General features: G+C 43.4%; 1 long non-coding RNA gene across 1 annotated transcript; it reads right to left on the reverse strand.

Moving 5' to 3' along the window:
• Positions 1-391: 391 nt before the first annotated feature.
• Positions 392-5,853, reverse strand: LOC135980831 (uncharacterized). The gene is made up of 2 exons (XR_010597733.1): positions 5,063-5,853; positions 392-1,721 (listed from the first exon to the last, which is right to left on the reverse strand). It is a non-coding gene; the product is annotated as an uncharacterized LOC135980831 (long non-coding RNA).
• Positions 5,854-9,155: the final 3,302 nt, after the last annotated feature.

The raw sequence follows: 9,155 nt of genomic DNA on the forward strand, positions 1-9,155 counted from the left end.
GCTCTAGTTTGAGCTTCAGGTGTGAAAAAAATAGTTGTAAGAACTGTAACATTTTGATGACTTGATATTTTTAGGGGAGCTGCAGAAATGCAGTGTTAAAAAGATCCCGACCTGTAACCCAGAGCCCTGAAAAAGGACAGAAATTTTCAAGGCAATACAAGTAAGCAAGTGGATTTTACAGAATCAGCTAGTATCAATTTTAACTATTGTGTGTGTGTGTATTTTTGTGTGTATACACACACACATACACATATACACATGAATAAATCACACAGTCTTTAAAGAATAGTTGTATGCTCATCCCTATTGTTGCCTGCCCAGAACTGAGCCCCGAGATGGCAAACAGGGGTCCATCGCCCGGTGTGCTTGGCACCAATAAAGACACCGAGGGGAGAAAGCAAGCCAAGTTTATTTCAGAGCTCTGAAATGGCACTAGGAGACCAGCATGTCTCAAATCAAGTGCAGCACATACAAATAAAATTTTCCCTTTTATATTCCAAGCTGTTTCTGCGTAAGCCTTTGTTCTGTTACTCCCTCTTACCCCTCTCACCCCTCCCTTCTGTAGCAGTTACAATTAGAAAAGTTCCCATTTGTCTGCTTATCTTTTGGCCTTGCAAGGCCTGTTTACAGCAGTCTGAGCAAAACAGCAGCTGTATGCTAGAGAAAAGCTGACCCTTACATTTCTGCTTCAGCATGTAAGCAGTTAGCACAGAAATAGGCGAGAGTTCACAAAATGGAGTCACTGTGGTTCAGGTAAGCCCAGAGCAGAGGAGCTTCATCGGCACTTTTGGCCTTCCACTCTCCCGGGTTACCTGGTAGCTATGCCTAGTGACACCAACAATCCCTCCTTTGAGAACACTCAACAAACCTTTGTCAGAGTTTTCTCATACTCTAAAGACAAAATGCGATTAAGCTCCATGCAATCAGGATTATCAATGAGAGAATATAAGGTAACTTTTGTGGAATGGAAGGTGAGCACTTTACAGCAAATGAGCAAAAGGAAAAGGACAAAACATATCACAACACTTATGAACAAGATGCGAACAATGCTTCCCCCATATCCCCTAGTTCTCCTAAACCAGGTAGCCAACCCCAAAGGGAATCCAAAATAGTGGGTTCCCCTTCCTGGGCCTTCCACTGGTTCAAGGCCTGTTTAGCTAACAAGATATGCTTGTTAATATCCTGTGAAAACTCTGGGACATAGGTACAACATTCTTCTCCAATAAGGGCACATACATCGCCTCATGAAGCTAACACATAATCTAGGGCCTGGCGGTTCTGCAAAGCCAGCAGTCGAAGCTGGTACAGCTCAGAACTTATGCGTTTCTCTATGGCCAGGGTATCATTGGCAAAAGCCAATGCTCAGGGTTCTCGCGGGGAGTATGCTGTGGCTGTTCAGAAAGATCACCAGGCATTCCCAATGACCCTTACTGTCTTTTGAATAACAGCTTAAGTCCCAAATCGTCGCTGGAAGCTTTCTCCGCAGGCTGGACAGTCCACTGTTCAGGAGCGGGTACTGCTTTCAGTCGAGAGTGATGAAACCAGTTCTTGTGTCCTTCGACCTTTGTCGCTGTGTGGGAAACAAGCAGGATGATGTGGGGTCCCTTCCCACTTCTCTTGGAGAGGCTCGTCCTTCCAGGTCCGCACGAGAACGGAGTCATCAGGCTGCAAGGAGTGGACCCGGGGTATCCAGCAGAAGAGGCTGTGAATCTTTGGTATACCTGTGAAGAGAAGAAAGAACAGCAGACAGAGAGCACATGTACTGAGACAAGAAACCATACCCCATCTCCCACTCCCCTGCCAGAACCGGGGTACCATTCATAGGCCATGCTCTTTCAAACATAATCTCGAAGGGACTAAACCCTAACCTACCCTTGGGGAGAGCACGAATGCGGAGTAACACAAGGGGCAAAGCATCAGGCCACCTAAGAGAGGCCTCCTGACAGACCTTTGAGAGGTGTCGCTTGAGTGTCTGATTTGTGCGTTACACTACTCCACTGGCTTGTGGTCGCCAGGGTGTGTGGAGCTTCCAGGGGATTTGCAGAGCACTTGATATCTTTTGAACTACTTGAGATGTGAAGTGTGTTCTGTTATCAGATTCCATCCACTGGGGGAGGCCGAAGCGAGGAATGATCTCCTTGACAAACTTAAGAGCCACTGTCTTGGCAGTGTTGTTGCAACATGGGAAGGCCTCAGGCCATCCACTGAATCGATCCACCAAGACGAGGAGGTACCTGTACCCTTGGGTCCTGGGAAACTCAGTAAAGTCTATTTGCCACACCAATCCTGGGCCTGGGGTAGGTTCCAGGGTGGCTGGTAACACTGCTACTCCTGGTCGAGGGTTGTTCTTTTGGTAGCTTAAACATTCAGCTTGTACCTGTGATGCTAGGGGTTTAAGTCTAGAGGTTAGAAAATATTTATTCATAAGCTGGGTAAGAGCCTCTCTGCCTGCATGTGTGGTTTGATGCAGTTTCTGCAACACTGGTTGAATTAGGCCCTTGGGCAGGAGGATTTTTCCCTCTGTGGAATAAAGCCATCCCTCCTTTTCCTGGAGACTGAGACTGTCAGCCAGGTTTCTGTCATCATGGGAGTACTGAGGGGCTGCAAGCTCACCCACTGATGGGATAAGGGCATGCATTTGGACATTCTCCTCTGTTGGTGACTTCAGGGTAGCAGCACACTTGGCTTCCCTGTCTGCTCTGGCATTGCCCTTGGTTACATCTTGATCTTCCCTTTGATGGGCTTTGCAATGTACCACTGCTACTACTGAGGGGAGTTGTACCGCTTCTAACAGCCGGAGAATTTGAGACCCATGCTTAACCGGAGAACCTTGGGCTGTTAGCATTCCCCTTTGCTTCCACAAACCAGCATGAGCATGCAATACCCCAAAAGCATACTTTGAGTCAGTAAAGATATTAACCCGTTTGTCTTTTGCCAGCTCGAGTGCACGAGTCAGGGCCACTAGTTCAGCAAGTTGGGCAGATGTCCCTGCCGGTAAACTTTCAGCTTCCACAGTATCATGAAGAGACACAACAGCATAACCCGCCCTCCTTTGCCCATCCACCACAGTACTACTTCCATCTGTATACCATTCCAAGTCAGCATTTGGGAGTGGCTGATCTTTAAATCTGGGCGGCTACAGTAGTGGGCATCTATGATTTCCCGACAGTCATGTTCCTGCTTTTCTGTCTCTGGTAGCAGGGTCGCTGGATTAAGGGAGGGACAGATCTGCAGGGTGACTTCAGGATTCTCTAACAGCTTCGCCTGGTACCGAGCAACCCGAGCCTGTGTGAGCCAAAGACCACCCTTAGTATCCAGCAGGGCTTGAACCATATGGGGAACATACACTTGCACAGTTCCTCCCAGTGTCAGCTTTTCAGCTTCCTCAAGCACTAGGGCAGTGGCTGCGACCGCCCTCAATCAGGCTGACCATCCCTTTGAAACTTGATCCAGTTGCTTAGAGAAGTATGCCACAGGATGTTTCCAGGCACCTAATAGCTGAAATGCCCTGTCCGCTTCTGGGGACCAGTGAAAGGGGTCATGATTCGCTCCCTTAACACATGCATACAGAGGTTTAGCCCACAGTCCACTACCCTGTATCCTCAGAGTCCGATAAAATTCAGGAGACTCACAGTAGCTCTAAAACAAGGGATTATACCCACAGCAACAATTAGCAAATCATCTACATACTGCAGAAGGAGGGCTTTGTCTTCAATGTCCCACTCCTCCAAGTCTCTGGCCAGAGCCTGTCCAAACAGAGTGGGGGAATTTTAAATCCCCGGGCCAATGCTGTCCAGCAAAGCTGCTCGTTAACCCTTCTGTTGTCTTCCTTATGCCTTGCAGATCTCACAGTTGCTTGGTCACATTCAGGCCCCCCTTTCTCTTGGTTGTCAGCCAAGTCTTGGCTGTGAACAATGTCCTTGGATAGGGCCAGCATGACTGAGCTGCTAGCTATATTTTCCTCTCAGTTAACTCATTCTGTGCTCTTTTTCCTTCTCCCTTTCTCGGCTTCTTCTAATTTACAAAGGAACCTTCCACTTTTCACTCATACACCTTTTCTCCAACCATTAACACATACACATTGCCATTATACATCCTTTCAGTAACATAACTTCTGTACAGAGCTTTAAAGCAACAAACCAGGACGAGCACACTCACTTCTGAGGATTCCACTCTGTACAACCTCTGGTGTCCAATAGCTTTCCCTTTTAAATCTTAAATGCCTTCTCTGTGCTTTCTCCTCCCTAGCCTTAGCTATAACCTGATTCCGCTCCACTTCAGACAACAAGGTTCTCATAAGTATATTGCAATCATCCCAGTCAGGCTTATGGCTAGCCAGACACCCTTCAAAGACTGAAATAAACCTGCTTAGATTCGTTGAGAACTCCCCTGCCTCTGCCTGAAAGCAGCCGGACATACAGGGTTAAAAGCAACATGAGAATACACTGACACAATCTGGGCTGCACGATCCTGTGTTCCTGGACAGACTACCACACTCTCAGTAATCAACGAATACAATCCCACCGAGGGGGGGGGGGGGGGGAAGGGCCTACTCTCTGGAGCCTGTGGGGGTGGACGAGCCGAAGGGGACACCGATTCTGCCATTACAACAGTGGGAGGATTCTGGGGTTTAGCAGCCGTTACTACCGAGCCTGTCGGAGTCAAATAGCACTTATGCAAAAAATCAGTCCTATCTCTTAACAACATAAACGTATACACATAGAGATGTTCATTCCATTTACCTGTTCTCTGACAAAACAAAAGTAACTGAAGGATCGTGTTGTAATTGAGTGATCCTTCCGGTGGCCACCTTTCTCGGCACTCTAGCTGATACTGAGGCCAATCAACTGTACAGAACCTTTTCAATTTACTTTTAATCAACTGGTCAGATCCAAACACTTCCCAATTCCCCAGAATGCATGCTAAGGGTGTACACTGTACCCTGCCAGCTGTACTCTGTTCCTACCCCATAGGGAGACTCTGGGCGTCCCCAGGTCAAAACAGGTAGACACTGGGCGTCCCCAGGTCACAACAGATAAAGTCCCCACTGGACTGTTCCTACCTTATCCAAGGGTCCGGTTCTGCACCGTCGCCCTATCCATGGGACCGGTTCCCCACCGTCGCCCGCAGCTGCTTCTCCACTGTCCAAGTGCGTTGCACCGTTGTGCCCTCCGGGGTCGAGCAAACCACGTCTCCGCCGAGGCCCCCGATGAAGTCACCGGTGCGCGCTGGGCGTCGGTTGTCGCTGTAATCCGTCGGCCGCCAGGAGGGATCCGGGCAAGGCTAAATTTCAGCCTCGAGCCCCACGTTGGGCGCCAAAACTGTTGCCTGCCCAGAACTGGGCCCCGAGATGGCAAACGGGTCCGTCGCCCGGTGTGCTTGGCACCAATAAAGACACCGAGGGGAGAAAGCAAGCCAAGTTTATTTCAGAGCTCTGAAATGGCACTAGGAGACCAGCATGTCTCAAATCAAGTGCAGCACATACAAATAAAATTTTCCCTTTTATATTCCAAGCTGTTTCTGCGTAAGCCTTTGTTCTGTTACTCCCTCTTACCCCTCTCACCCCTCCCTTCTGTAGCAGTTACAATTAGAAAAGTTCCCATTTGTCTGCTTATCTTTTGGCCTTGCAAGGCCTGTTTACAGCAGTCTGAGCAAAACAGCAGCTGTATGCTAGAGAAAAGCTGACCCTTACATTTCTGCTTCAGCATGTAAGCAGTTAGCACAGAAGTAGGCAAGAGTTCACAAAATGGAGTCACTGTGGTTCAGGTAAGCCCAGAGCAGAGGAGCTTCATCGGCACTTTTGGCCTTCCACTCTCCCGAGTTACCTGGTAGCTATGCCTAGTGACACCAACACTATGTAACTGACAGCAATGAAGCTTATTACTACAGGAAAAAAAAAAAAGCTTGTGGATATTTGGAGTATAACAAGAGAATTGACAATACTGTGAGATATTTATAAATCCCAGTTATTTTCAAACCAATTATAATTTCACATGTTTACTGATATATTAAATATGTTAAAGCACCTTAATATAAAAGACATCCCAGGGATATTTTATTACAGCATCTCTTTATTACATTGTGGTTTAGATGGATAGAATATTTACATCATCCATGTTAGTGACAAGGATGAGTTTTGCCCTCTTTTCTAAACCAACCTTCTCGGGCAAAATTCTTATTGGACTGAAATCTTCCATAGTTATTAACAGCAAGAAAGTGACTTTATATGTTTGTGTGGGGAGAGTTTGAGCAAAATGTATTGTACTTTTCATAACTCAATATGTTTTCCTATATGTTCTCAACTGAAAATTTTACACATGGATAATACAAAAATGGGTAAAAACAGAACTTGCAACTTGGCTTGTTTTGCAGACTTCACTGAGACTTAAATCAGTCTTATTTTGCAGTTTAATGGGAGAAAGAAATACATTATATATGAAGAAAATTAAACAGTATTTTTACGTAAATGCTATTAAAGACAGTAGTAAAGGATATTTTTTTTTCTTTCATTAGCAGGAATAAGGATGTTTGCTAGCACTTGAAAAGATATGTTTTCTACAGAAAATAGGTGAAATTGCATATAAGGATTTAATATGGGTGTTTTCAGGGCTTGATTGAAAGTCCATTGAGGTCAGTGGAAAGACTCCCGTTGACTTTAAAGGGACCCCAGAAGCACTGTGCATCAAAAACAAAATTGTAACAGTTACATAGTTATATATACCTCACTACCTACTTTACCTTCCATCTACCTACTTTTGTTATTCAGTTTTCCTTTATAAATATTTATGTCCAAATACTTCCAAATGTCTTAGCAAAAACAAACAAAGACATATAATTTATTATGTCAACCCAATTGCCATATTAGATCTGGTGTTCAAGATGAAATTGTGTTTGAATTTGTTCATGTGTAATTGCATGCCTACTTCACATGCACATTACTGCTTGTGTGTATGCAAATCAGAGACTATATATACAAATAGCTACGCATCTGCTTATGTTGTGTAGTATGGTAGTGTATGTACCGAATAGGCATGCAATGTTGGTCTGAAAAAAATTAAGTCTTGACTGTAGAGTGCACAGATTTGGCAGCGCTTGTGAATCTAACTTTAGCCAATCTCAGAAAACAACAACTGGCCTAAAATAACTTCTTCCAAACTGATAATTTCTATGTAGAATCAAGAGCAGTTTCTGTGCTGCACAGCTGCAGGTATTAGTTTAAACTGGTTGAGTCCCTTATGTGTATAAACTGAATACTGATCTTGATAATGAAATGAGTAGTTTGGAATTGGTTGCTTGCCATGTTATTACTGCAGAACCTATTCCATTTGTTATAGTATACTATCAGCAGTCATTATTTCTTAATCAATAGAAAGTGGCCTACTAAATGTTTTGTGTGGAGATTTGTTTGGGGGAATATGTTACTGAAAGGAGATGTTATCACTGTTTTTGTTTGTTTGTTTTTGTTTCCTGCGCCACACATTTAAATAAATCACCCTGCAGTACAGCAGTGAAGCAGCTACCGTTTTGCATTTCAGTTCAGATGTCAAACATTTGAGTTAATCACTGTACTTCCCTCTCATACATATTATATATTTGTTCTCTTTTTTTATGTTTGTTTTCCTTAATCTGAAATTAATGTCTTTTAGACTGAAAAAAAATGTTTCTGACTTTTTGTATGAGGAGAAAAGAAATGTTAGGCATTTTTGTGAATAAAGAAAATAGTCATATATAGCTTTAATCCTAATTGTAAGAAAACTGTTTTATTTGTATTAACAAAGAAAACAATACAATAAAATTCAAAAGACAGTGGGATGTATACAACATAGGGCCGGTCCCATTTACTGTGAATCTTTATGAAACACAGCTGTTTGCCGAGGGAGTGATCAAACATGCACAGGAGGCATTTATGCAGATTTTTAATTAAGAGCATGGCAGTAACTGTTTTACCACATACTCATAACAGCACTGATTTAAAGCCAGAAATGCAACCTCTAGCAATCATATAATGACATCTCTGTATGAAAGTAGGCTCTGTATGAGAGTAGCATTGTCACCTTACGCACCTCTTGTCTCTTCTTTGATCCCGCAGGTTGCCCACCACTCGTTTAGGCCCCAGAAGCTATGTTAAGGTGCCTTTCTCCTTGAGGATAGACTGGGGGGAGCCTTCCTCACACAATACAGCAGAATTTCTAATAAGAACAAGTTTGATTAAAAAAGAGAGGAAAATGTAGTGAGAACAAAAATAAATGGTTCTCTCAAAATATCTAGATTTACACTTTGTATAAGGTAAACGAGGCAAGGCAGTTTCAGCTAACATAACAGAAAAAGAAACACATAATTACATGTTCAGAAAAGCAGTCTTGGCTCTGATGCCAGAGTCAGAGTTCCAACCCTATGCTGTCCCTAGACAGAGAGAGAGAGAGAAGTCTGAGCTCCTTGTGTTCAGAGATCTCCCTTCCCAGTCACCTCTGACTTTGACTAAATTTACCAGTCCAGACATGCCTCGCTTCCACTAAGGTAGCCACCCCCATTTTTCCAATTATTTTTCTCCAGTTACCTGCACACATAACAATAGTTTGGACATGCTATTTTCTTTAAGGCTTTGTGTAGGTAAGGCTTACAAGATTGCAAATGGAGGATAAAATTACTTTTAATATCTGTCTTTCAAAGGCTTGATAATCCATCTTAGTTACTGCATGTCAGAGATCAATCTGCACATCAAGTAGAGTTGTTTCCGGTGGGTCACACACATGGTTCATTGAGCAAAGTAGTTTTGCCTGGCTGGGTGGAGTTTTTTTCTAAATCTGATCCCTACCTCCTTTAGTTATCAACTATTACTTTCTTGACAGACAGTCTGTCTCAAGGATTTTGTAACAACCTTATTTAAACACAGTCCTACTCATAGAATTTGAATCCATTATCCATTATAACCCAAATTGAAGATGATATCATCAAACACTTAAGTGAAGAACAAAATGTATTTCAGTCTCTTAGAGGAGATCATATGTTTCTCAATGGAAGAAGTATAACCATATGATTAGATCATTATTGGGTGTATACATTAAATAACAGATTAGTACAATATTCAGATAACAAACAGTTTATATATTAAATTGTTATTATTCAACAAATCTGAAGGATTAAAAGAGTAACCC

Source organism: Chrysemys picta, chromosome 1 (assembly GCF_011386835.1).
Source record: "Chrysemys picta bellii isolate R12L10 chromosome 1, ASM1138683v2, whole genome shotgun sequence".
NCBI lineage: Eukaryota > Metazoa > Chordata > Testudines > Emydidae > Chrysemys > Chrysemys picta.